At 47.4% G+C, this 10,343-nt stretch overlaps 1 long non-coding RNA gene across 1 annotated transcript; it reads left to right on the top strand.

Annotated features, from left to right (window-relative positions):
* Window positions 1–6,347: 6,347 nt before the first annotated feature.
* Window positions 6,348–9,640, top strand: LOC132531320 (uncharacterized). The gene is made up of 3 exons (XR_009544057.1): window positions 6,348–6,431; window positions 6,892–6,931; window positions 9,434–9,640. It is a non-coding gene; the product is annotated as an uncharacterized LOC132531320 (long non-coding RNA).
* Window positions 9,641–10,343: the final 703 nt, after the last annotated feature.

The following is a 10,343-nucleotide window of genomic DNA, read 5'->3' as shown; positions in this document are numbered from 1 at the left end:
GTGGAATCACTCACTGGAGAGAGATTTTGTGCCCATTCCTGGCTAAGATGTGGTGTGACTGGGTGTAGGAGTCTTGGGAGGGGAACAAGAAGCTTATTATCCTTAACATTTAAAAGTGTCTCAGAAAACAGTATGGAGGTTCCCTTAAAAGTGAAAAATAGAGTTATCATATGACCCAGCAATCCCACTCCTGGATATATATCTGGAGAAAACTCTAATTCGAAAAGATACATGCACCCCAGTGTTCATTGTGGCACTATTTACAGTACCCAAGACATGGATGCGACCTAAGTGTCCATGGACAGATGAATGGATAAAGAACATGCACTCTATATATACAATGGAATATTACTCAGCCATAAAAAAGAATGAAATAATGCCATTTGCAGCAACATGGATGGACTTAGAGATTATCATACTAAGTGAAGTAAGTAAGAGAAAGACAAATATCATATGATGTCACATATGTGGAATCTAAAATATGATACAGATGAACTTATTTACAAAACAGAAACAGATTCACAGACATAGAGAACAAACTTATGGTTACCAAAAGGGAAAGGAGTGGGTTTAGATAAATTAGGAGTTTGGGATTAGCAGATACAAACTACTATACATAAAATAGATAAACAACAAGTTCCTACTGTATAGCACAGGGCTCAGTATCTTGTAACAACCTATCACAAAAAAGAATATATATATATATATATATATATCTGAATCACTTTGCTGTACACCAGAAACTACCACAACGTTGTAAATCAACTATACTTCAATTAAAAAAGATGTCTCAGCATGGTAGTTGTGAGAACTTCCTTCACTGTGGTGTGGAGCACGTTGTGGTTGTTGACTTTCCCTACGTAACACATTAGAGACAAACGCCGCGCCTTCCCCCAATCCCAGGGGCTTGTACCAGCCAAGACTTACCACTCACTCAAGCTGCCCTTGACAGGAGAGCAGGTTTACCAGGGCTCTGCTTTGCTCCATGTCTCGTTTTGTTGGTTTTTTTTTTTTAAAGCTTTTTTGATTAACCCAAATGTATAATGGTAAATAACATTAATCTTATAACCAGTCGGTATTGAGCACTCCTTATACAGAAATAAACCTTGGGTTTCAAATATTTCCACTGGTGAAACTTCTCCTGTAAAACTTATCACAGTTGATGTTATGGGGGTGCATGTTAAATAGCAAGAACCAATATTCTGTGTTTCTGGATAATTTTTTTTTTTTTTTTGCGGTACGCAGGCCTCTCACCGTCACAGCCTCTCCCTCTGCAGAGCACAGGCTCTGGACGCGCAGGCTCAGCGGCCATGGCTCACGGGCCCAGCCGCTCTGTGGCACGTGGGATCCTCCCAGACCGGGGCACGAACCCGCATCCCCTGCATTGGCAGGCGGATTCCCAACCACTGCGCCACCAGAGAAGCCCGTTTCTGGATAATTTTAGTTAACAATAACAAAAATACTCTGAATACACTACCTACACATGGAATAAAATGGAAGCAGCTAACTTGTAAGGTTTATATTATAGATTCCACAGTTTCAACCCATTTATGCTAACAATGATAGCCTGTCACGTTTCCTTTGAGCCATTGTATAATCCCTCCATAGAATAATACTAAAAGAGACAAATCAAAAATATTTTGAAAGACAAAAATATCTTGCTGTTATTTGAGATCTTCAAGTAGATTCAGTGGAGGGTGGATCAATTAGGAAGGTGACCCCCTTCTGTTTGCAAGTTACGTGGACGGGAGAACAAATCACGTGGTGGTGGTGAGATGTTCCTTGTTGCCAGGAGAGACCGGTGCTGGGTCAGGGAGGAACCTTGGGGGGGACTCTTGGGGGGCTTATCTGTGTTCTCAGAATAAGGGGAAGCACAGGGTGTCCTCGTCTCAGGACCCTCCTCCTGGGAAATGTCGTCAGCATCTGACCTCTGGTGGGAGAACGAAGAGAAGCTCTATCTTCTTCTTGTGGAGGAGAAGACATCCTGCTGACTCAGGATGGAGTTGGCCAGACTGGGGCAACCCGCATACGGCAACTGGTCAACACTGGGCAACGGGCCCTGCATGCCCGGCCATCACAGCTTGATCCTTTCCTTTCCTTGGAGATCTGTTTGTTGGGGAGATTCCCAGTTATGCTCTCTGGCCTCTGCGAAATGCCTCATTTGGAACATCAAAAACAGTAGAATACTTTTCCGGGCTTCCCTGGTGGCGCAGTGGTTGAAAGTCCGCCTGCCGAGGCAGGGGACATGGGTTCGTGCCCCGGTCCGGGAAGATCCCACATGCCGCGGAGCGGCTGGGCCCGTGGGCCGTGGCCACTAAGCCTGCGTGTCCGGAGCCTGTGCTCCGCAACGGTAGAGGCCACAACGGTGAGAGGCCCGCGTACGGCAAAAAAAACAAAACAAAACAAAACAAAAAACAAACCAGTAGGATACTTTTCCAAACCTTTACATTCTTCCTCAATCAATTTTTCGTGTTGTATATCCATTTTCTTACATTACAGAGGTTTCTCTCAGCTAACAGAGTTCTCATCCCAATATTATGAAATTTTCTCTTTTGAGAAGTAGGTGGCTTTGATAATACCCAGTGATTCTTCTGAAATTTTCTGAAATAATTTTGGCTTGAATGTTATAGGTATGTCACTCTTTGCGTGCATTGCTGATGCTTTCATCTACGCTGGAAAGGGTCTCCTCTATCTTTACAGTGTGAATTCTCTGTAAATCAGACATGGGGTAAAAATTTCTTTTTGTTGAGGCGGTCCACAAAGGACTTGGTGTTTCTGAGGGAGCGTGCATGCCCCTTTCTGACTGGGTTGTTTTCTGGCTACAGTGAAGCTTTTTGGTTCAGAGAGTTTCCATGTGATCTTTAAGTGCATTGGTTATTTTAGCTTCTTCTTTTATATAATTTTGCATTCACTGGGTTTCTTTATCTTGGAGAGTTTTTGTTTTACTTTTGGCTGCATTGGGTCTTCATTGCGGTGCGCAGGCTTCTCACTGCAGTGCCTTCTCTTGTTACGGAGCACGGGCTCTAGGCGTGTGGGCCCAGTACTTGTGGCTCGCGGGCTCTAGAGCGCAGGCTCAGTAGTTGTGGCGCCCGGGCTTAGTTGCTCCGCAGCATGTGGGATCTTCTCGGACCAGGGCTCGAACCCGTGTCCCCTACATTGGCAGGCGGACTCTTAACCACTGCACCACCAGGGAAACCCATCTTGGAGAGTTTTTGAATAAGTATTGAATTCTGCTACATAAATTAATTTCTTCCCAACTCGTCTGATTCATCTTGTAAGAGATCTCCGTGAGATGCCTCCAATATATCAATTCCAAGTTCTCACGTTCCCTGTTGACTGCCACCAACAGCAGCCCAATAGCGCATTTTTAGCAGGTGCTCACGTGGAGGTTCGATCTGATTCTCTTCACTGTTAAGAACTTGCTCCATAGGCAGTGTAGGGTTTTCTGAGATTTCGTTTTCTTTAATAAGTGTGTCCACTCTTCCCATCCATCTTTGAGCTTCTGGCAGAAGCAGCTTTACACTTCCAGGAAGATTGAAAGTTTCCTCCAACATCTCTGTCAGTGTCCTTAAAGCTATTCTCCCTACTTTTGTGGGTTTTGAAGGATGTTTTGGTTGCCGCCACTTACTGGATTTGCTTAGTTGAGTCTTTTAAGGACTGAGACTTGCTTGGAATGTCGGTCATCAGCCAAACTTGTTGGAAGCATTAGAATTTATCTTCTTTTCATGCTTTTCTGTAAGAATCTCTTATGAAACCAAGTAGAGAATTGCTGCTTTCCAGCTCATCGTTCATGGCTTTCATATTTGCTATTTCTGACAGTTCCTTCTTGAGTCTGGCTCCGAAGAGAGTTGATTTAAGGTCTCTGCATTCCCTTCCTATGTGGCTAACTCTTGCAGAAATTTGATATCTTTCCTCCAGAAACTCCAAAGGCCAGTTCTTTGTCCCTGCAGAGTAATACAAAATCTTAAGCATTAAAAACTCCCCCGTGACTGTAGAAGTCCTCATCTCCCCCACGGTTTCAGGGGATCTGGGCCTGGGCTAAGCTCCCCTGGCAGTACAGCCACTGCCTGGCACAGGGGTCTCCAGCATCAGCACCATGCAGAGAATCAAGGCCATCAGGGGACCCTCTGTGGCTCCCACGGCCTCTGCAGTACCCCTGGCTTGCCAGGACCCTGCTGCCCACAACAGATGTCAGAGCTCCATGGTGAGCATCCTGCCCAGAACCTGCTCTGCGCCTGGCAGTCAGGGGCAACTGCAGTGGATGGGGGGACACAAAAAACAGCGTCTCCCAGCCATCCCACATCTTGACTCACAAGGAAAATGATCACATATCATGACCTTGGGGATACAGACAAGGCTCTGCAGACCTGAGGGACTAGCTGGTGGGCTCTGGTCATGTATGGTCCTTCCTGGCTACCCCGGGAACTAAGGAGATCGATCTCTTTCCACATCTGTAACCATCCTAGGTCAAGAGGTTCAACCATCTCAGCTAGTCAAGAGGGTCCAAGTTGGAGCATCTGCAGGCCCTCAGCACTGGCTACTGCTCCTTTTGCCTCCCTTTCTTTTTAAAATTGAGATGCCATTCATATAACGTAGTATTGTAACTATTTGAAAGTGAACAATTCAGTGGTGTTTCACACATTTACGAGGCTGTGCAATTGTTCCTACAGTCTGGGAATCAGCCTTCTCTCAGGGCTTAAAAGGCAGCAGACACCTGTTTCTGCGATCTTCAAGGGAATCTTCCAGACGAATGCTCTCTGTCTGCCTGGTTATGAGTCAGGTTCCCCCTCCCTGTTACCTACGTCACCTTCAGACCTGCAGAAGCCTTTGAATTTTGAAAATTGCCTTATAGAACCAAAGCCATGAAAGGATCAACTCTAGTGGGAGACAGATTAAGAAAGACAAATCCATCAGCATTCACGGGGCCTCCCTGAGCGCCTGCTACGTACTGGGTTCTAAAGAATATTCGAGGAGCTAAAAGGCATACTTAACTGCCCTTGATTTGCTCTCTTGTTGGGTAAGCAAGATGTTCTAGAAACATTTATCGAGTCCCTGCCATGGGCTGAGCCCTCTCCAACGTGATTGGCATACATGACCAAAAATAATTGTTAAATGACTGGTTTAGCATCTTTGGTACAATTTTGGAGAATTTTGAACAATTTAAGATCCAAGAAATCTGCATGAAGGAAGAGGGTTTGGGACCAGATGATAAAGATGGGTTAAGAGAGCTGGCTCCCGCCACGGGGTTGGTAGGTGGTGGAACTGAGCTGACTTTGATCTCCTTGACCGTGAGTCTGGGCTCTGATCTTCCACCAGGATTTCCAAAGTAGAGGAACCAGGGCATGGAGAATCCTGTTTCCTTACTTGGGTGTTTCTAATCTTTACATACTCTGTTTCTTCTGCTTACAGCCCTCCTCTGCCTTCTCTCTCTAAAGGACTCTTGGAATAAATAACCTCTTTCCTGAAGGTTTCTGCAAAGACTTGCAGGCAGTGTAGGGGACCTCTGGGCTCCACAGGGCTGGCTGCACACGAGTCTGTTCACGTCCTTCTATTGCTTGTCTCTCCTGCTAGACTTTGAGCTTCCTGGGGCAGCTCAGGCACACAAGCCCGGTGCTGGGCACAGAGAGGGGCTCAGCAACGGGGGGTGCACCCAGCACGCCCTGTCGCTGTAAATCATTGTCTATTAGTGAGAGATCGTGGGGCCTCGCTCCCAGGTGTAAGGGTCTGTGATGCCCTGGTTCTCCACGAGGCTGCCCAGCGTGGGGAAGCCAAGTGTGGCCTGGTCTAGGGGACTGGGTTCGTGTTCTGAATGGCAGCATTCTGGATGGAGAGGGACCCTTCAGCCTCCTCTCCCACACTGTGGCTGGAAAGGAGAATGAAGGGAGATTGCAGTTGGGTGTCTGGGATGGGGTAGAATTCCCCAGGAGGTATCCCCAGACAGGACTGGCAGGGATGGGAGCTCCCTTCGGGAGGGCTGAGAGCAAAGGCAACAATGCTGGGGAAGTCTGGACAGCAGGAAGGGCCTAGGCCAGGCCTCGAGGTGGGCCAGAAATCCCTGACCCAGGAGTGAGTGGGGTCCTGAGGCCCCAGCCCCAGCCCCAGTCAGACGCCTCATTGGCTTCTGAGAGTTTCCTGTCTGCATCTCATCCCTGCGGAGGACGTGGCTGCCAGAGGGCTCTTCTTAAGGAACAGAACGTGCTGCTCTCCTGTTCACAATCCATCAATGGCTGCCCATTGTCTGCTGGGTACAGTGCGATCTCAAAGCGAAAAGCCCGATCCAGCTGTGGGAGGCTTTGCTGGGCTGAGTCCTGAGTCAGCAGATGTCTGGAAGGCAGTCAGCAGGGGGAGGTGGTGGCAGCTCAGGCGCTCCGAGGAATCACTGTGTGCCCATTACTTGTGCAAACTGTGGACGAATCAAACAGCAAAGCATGGTAAGGGAGAGCCACAGATTGGAGGGCAGCTAAAATCCAAGAGTGGGCAGGTAGGGAACGTGGAGAAGACGCAGACTGGAGTGGTAACAGGCTGGTCTTGTGTAATAAGTTCAGATGTCAATGGGACACCCTAAAGGTCATTTTTTTTTTTCTGATATGATGTTGTGTATCAAGTACAAATTTAAAAAACAAAACCAAGTAAGCATCTTGCTGTATTTACTTTTCTAAGGGCTTTTTCATTCAACATGACACGGTGAGCGTTTTCACTTATTATCAACAAACCCATCACGAACGTTTTTGTGACCGTAGAATAGTCCATCCAATGGATACATCAAAGTGTGTTTACCATTTCCTTATTTTTGGATATTTAGGTTGTTTTCATTTTTTAATACTAAAAATAAAGTGGTAATAAACACCCTATGCTTATGTCTTTGATTTACATCTCTAATTATTTCCATAGAACTGATTGATTCTTAGAAGGGAAGTTCCTGGATAAAAAGGTATGGATATATTTTTTTAAAGTTTTTATTAATTAACTTATTTATTTTTGTCTGTGTTGGGTCTTCGTTTCTGTGCGAGGACTTTCTCTAGTTGTGGCAAGCGGGGGCCACTCTTCATCGCGGTGCGCGGGCCTTTCACTGTCGCGGCCTCTCCTGTTGCGGAGCACAGGCTCCAGACGCGCAGGCTCAGTAGTTGTGGCTCACGGGCCTAGTTGCTCCGCGGCATGTGGGATCCTCCCAGAGCAGGGCTCGAACCTGTGTCCCCTGCACTAGCAGGCAGATTCTCAACCGCTGCGCCACCAGGGAAGCCCCAGGTATGGATATTTTTAAAGCTCTTGATACTTGTTAAACTGCTTCCCCAAAATGTTGTGCACATTTTATATTTCCTACCCACAAGACATCAGAATGCCTGTCTCGTAACCCTCATGGGCAATGAGAATGATCATTTGGAAAAAAATTGATGTTTTGAGAGGAAAAAAAAATAGTCAGCTACATTCATTGGGTTTTCCTTTCCTTGGAGAAAAGAAATCTGGATGTTTATTTGCCTTTTGTGTGTTGCCAGTTTCTGCTGAAATTGTTCATTTCCTTTGCCCAGTTTTTATGGGATCATTTTCCTTCATTACTTAGAAAAAGGCTTTATGTATTAAGCATGCAAACTCTTTATAGTTGTTTTAAAATTTTTTGCAGTTCTGTATTTGTTTTTTTTCATTTCATGAATGTTGTATCAATAATTTAATATCTAGATGCTGCCCTTTTCAGGACTTAAAGGCTGCAGGTTGATGGAGTAAGGGAGGCTGGGGAGGGATCGGCGACCCCAAGATGGCTTGTAGGTTTCTGGCTTGGCCACTAGGGAGATGCTGGAGACCTCAGGGGGTCCAGGGAGCTCAGGAAGAGGGAGGATGTGATGGACTTCACGGACTCTGCCTGTGGCACACCCAGGTTGAAATACCTGAGAGAGAGTTGGGGATAAGGTCTGAAGCTCATTCCTAGATGTGGTCTAGGAGTGTTTGCTGAAGGCATGATAAGAGAGCTCGATTTAGAGCCCAGCGGAGTTCTGGGAGGAGATACAAACTCTGAGTTGGGGTTCAGATCAGAGCTAGAGCTCGAGGCTACTGACTCCTAGCCCAGGGCTCCTCGCTGAGCATCAGGTGGGTCTGGGGGTCGTGTGGTGGGGTTGCAGTGTGATGTTTCAGGTGGTCAGATTTATGAAGTAACAGGTTTTTCAACTTCACTGTACTTCTTTTTTTTTTTTTTTTTTTGTAAATGAACATCTTATCATCCCACTCTTTTCCAATCTGTAGTTGGCTTCTCCTTTCCCATGGGGAGGGGGGCTATGTTTTGGATACCTCAAGCCAAATTACTCTTGGAGGCCGACATGGGAACCCATCAAATGTTTGTCATAATGGATCTGCTGTCCATTTGCATTCATTAATTTAGTCTTTTCTACAACAAGTGGCATTAATATAGCATAATTGACTTTTCCATTACACCGGATTAATTAATAGGAATCAATATGGTAGGGACATTAACAAGGTACAGAGCAATTCAAACCTTCCACAATTCGTTCCCATTGCCTTGTGTTTCTATCACGGAAAGAGAAAATCCAGCTCCACCACCACCACCACGCTCCCGAACGCTTCCTGTGTGAGCAGAGCTTCTGTATGTTTTTCTTCTTCTTCTTCTTCTTCTGCTTTGTGACTTGACAAAATCGGATAAAGCCGTAGTATTTTACTTTCCAGCGTGCCCATCATTTGGCGTCACCGGCATAAAAATGCCCCGCTACCAGCTCAGTGGTGCAATAATGGTTTTTCCTTGGGGCTGGATCGTTTTTAGAGGTATTTGTAATGGAGGATTTGCAGCCTTGTGCGGTGGAGCCAGGAATGTGCCTACGCAGGTTGCCAAGCGAGTGTCAATCTCTTTGTCACCCCGCTGTCCTGCCACCTCCCGCTCCTCCGGAGGCGGCTGCCCCGTGCTGACACTGTGCTGGCGAACCCAGGCTAGGAACCCCGAGTGGCGCTGCCCTTGCTGGTAGCGCTTTGCACACTGCAGCATCACACGGAGGTGCAGCGCCGGGCACAGACCTTCATGCAGAGGGAATCAGAACCTGCGCTTAGCTGCCTGCCTGTCGCCATCTGATAAAGTCCCTCAATTGTTTCCCCTCCTCGCTCCCTCCCCGCTGGTGTTGAGCCTCCTGGTAGGGATGCAGGGGGGAGAAACTGAGGTGCAGAGAGGAAAAGGACCAGTCTGAGGTCCCCCAGCAATCGGGGACAGATCCTTGGGAAGAACCCAAGCCTCCTCCAGTGCAAAGCCATCATCTGAAAATAAGTACCCGGAGGGTCCATTGGCAGCAGTGTCTACATAATCCCAATTTTTGGTTGAAGATCAACTTCAGAAAGCAAGACTGATCCTGGGCTTGCAAATAACTATTATCAATTTTTTTTTAGTGCACTGTGTATGGTTGAATTTCTTATGTGTTGATTGCCTCTGTTTGATTTTTCGCAGTTATTCCAAATGGTGGGATTGCATTTTGAGACTCAAAGGTACACAGACATGAAGAAAGAAGGCATGAAGGAACACCGCCTATGCCCGCAGGCCCCCGTATCCTGGCCTGGGCGGCCTTGGCTGGCGCTGCCGCCGGGTGAGGCTGGGCCAGCTGGCTGCTTCGGGGACCGCCAGCCCCGCTGGGGCCTCCCGGCGTTGCCTGGAAACCATGCAACAATGCCTCCAGAGCGGCCCCGCGATGATCTTTTCTGAAGTGGCGGTCCCTTCAATTATTTTATTTCCATTATATTATGTTAATTAAATCAGCAAAAAGAACAGAGCACATGCATGTCCCAAGTGGAGTGGCTGTGAAGGGTTAATCGGAATGGCCCTGGCAGCCACTGGGTGAGCAGAGCAGCGGGCGAAGAGAGTTAAGATGGACCCTTCTCCAACCGGCCCGGTCCCTGGGGTCCAGCGGAAGCTCCCAGGTCTCACCTCTGCCTACTTTTTGGTGTCTGTTTTTTCAGCTCTCTCGAACCATGGGCTGCCCTTGGTGGGCGCAAGGGCAGGTGGAAAGGGGTTGGGGGGTGTGCAGAAGGGACCCTTTGAAGAACCCCTTAGAGCTCACAGCCAGACTTTGTAGAAGCCACCATGCCCCAGTTAACTGGCAGTGATGAAAGATCTCGTAGATACATCATATGAATACTCTTAGGCAGAGGTTTTGGCAACATCGGAATGCTTTGCGGCAGTAAACTCTTACCTCAAATTCTCCAAATATAAGCCAGTTAATAGTGGGGGCACTTTGATTAGAGTCGGAGCTGGGATGGGGGCAACATTCCCCGTGCCCACTCTTTGCTACGTGGCTGGAGCGCGGTTTGAAAACCTGTGGCTTAAGGCCCCCCGAGGGGCCCTGGAACTGTGGGTTGTATCT

This window comes from Lagenorhynchus albirostris, chromosome 13, assembly GCF_949774975.1.
Source record: "Lagenorhynchus albirostris chromosome 13, mLagAlb1.1, whole genome shotgun sequence".
Taxonomy (NCBI): Eukaryota; Metazoa; Chordata; class Mammalia; order Artiodactyla; family Delphinidae; genus Lagenorhynchus; species Lagenorhynchus albirostris.
Note: the sequence above shows the minus strand (reverse complement) of the source record. Positions and strands in the feature narration are given on the sequence as shown.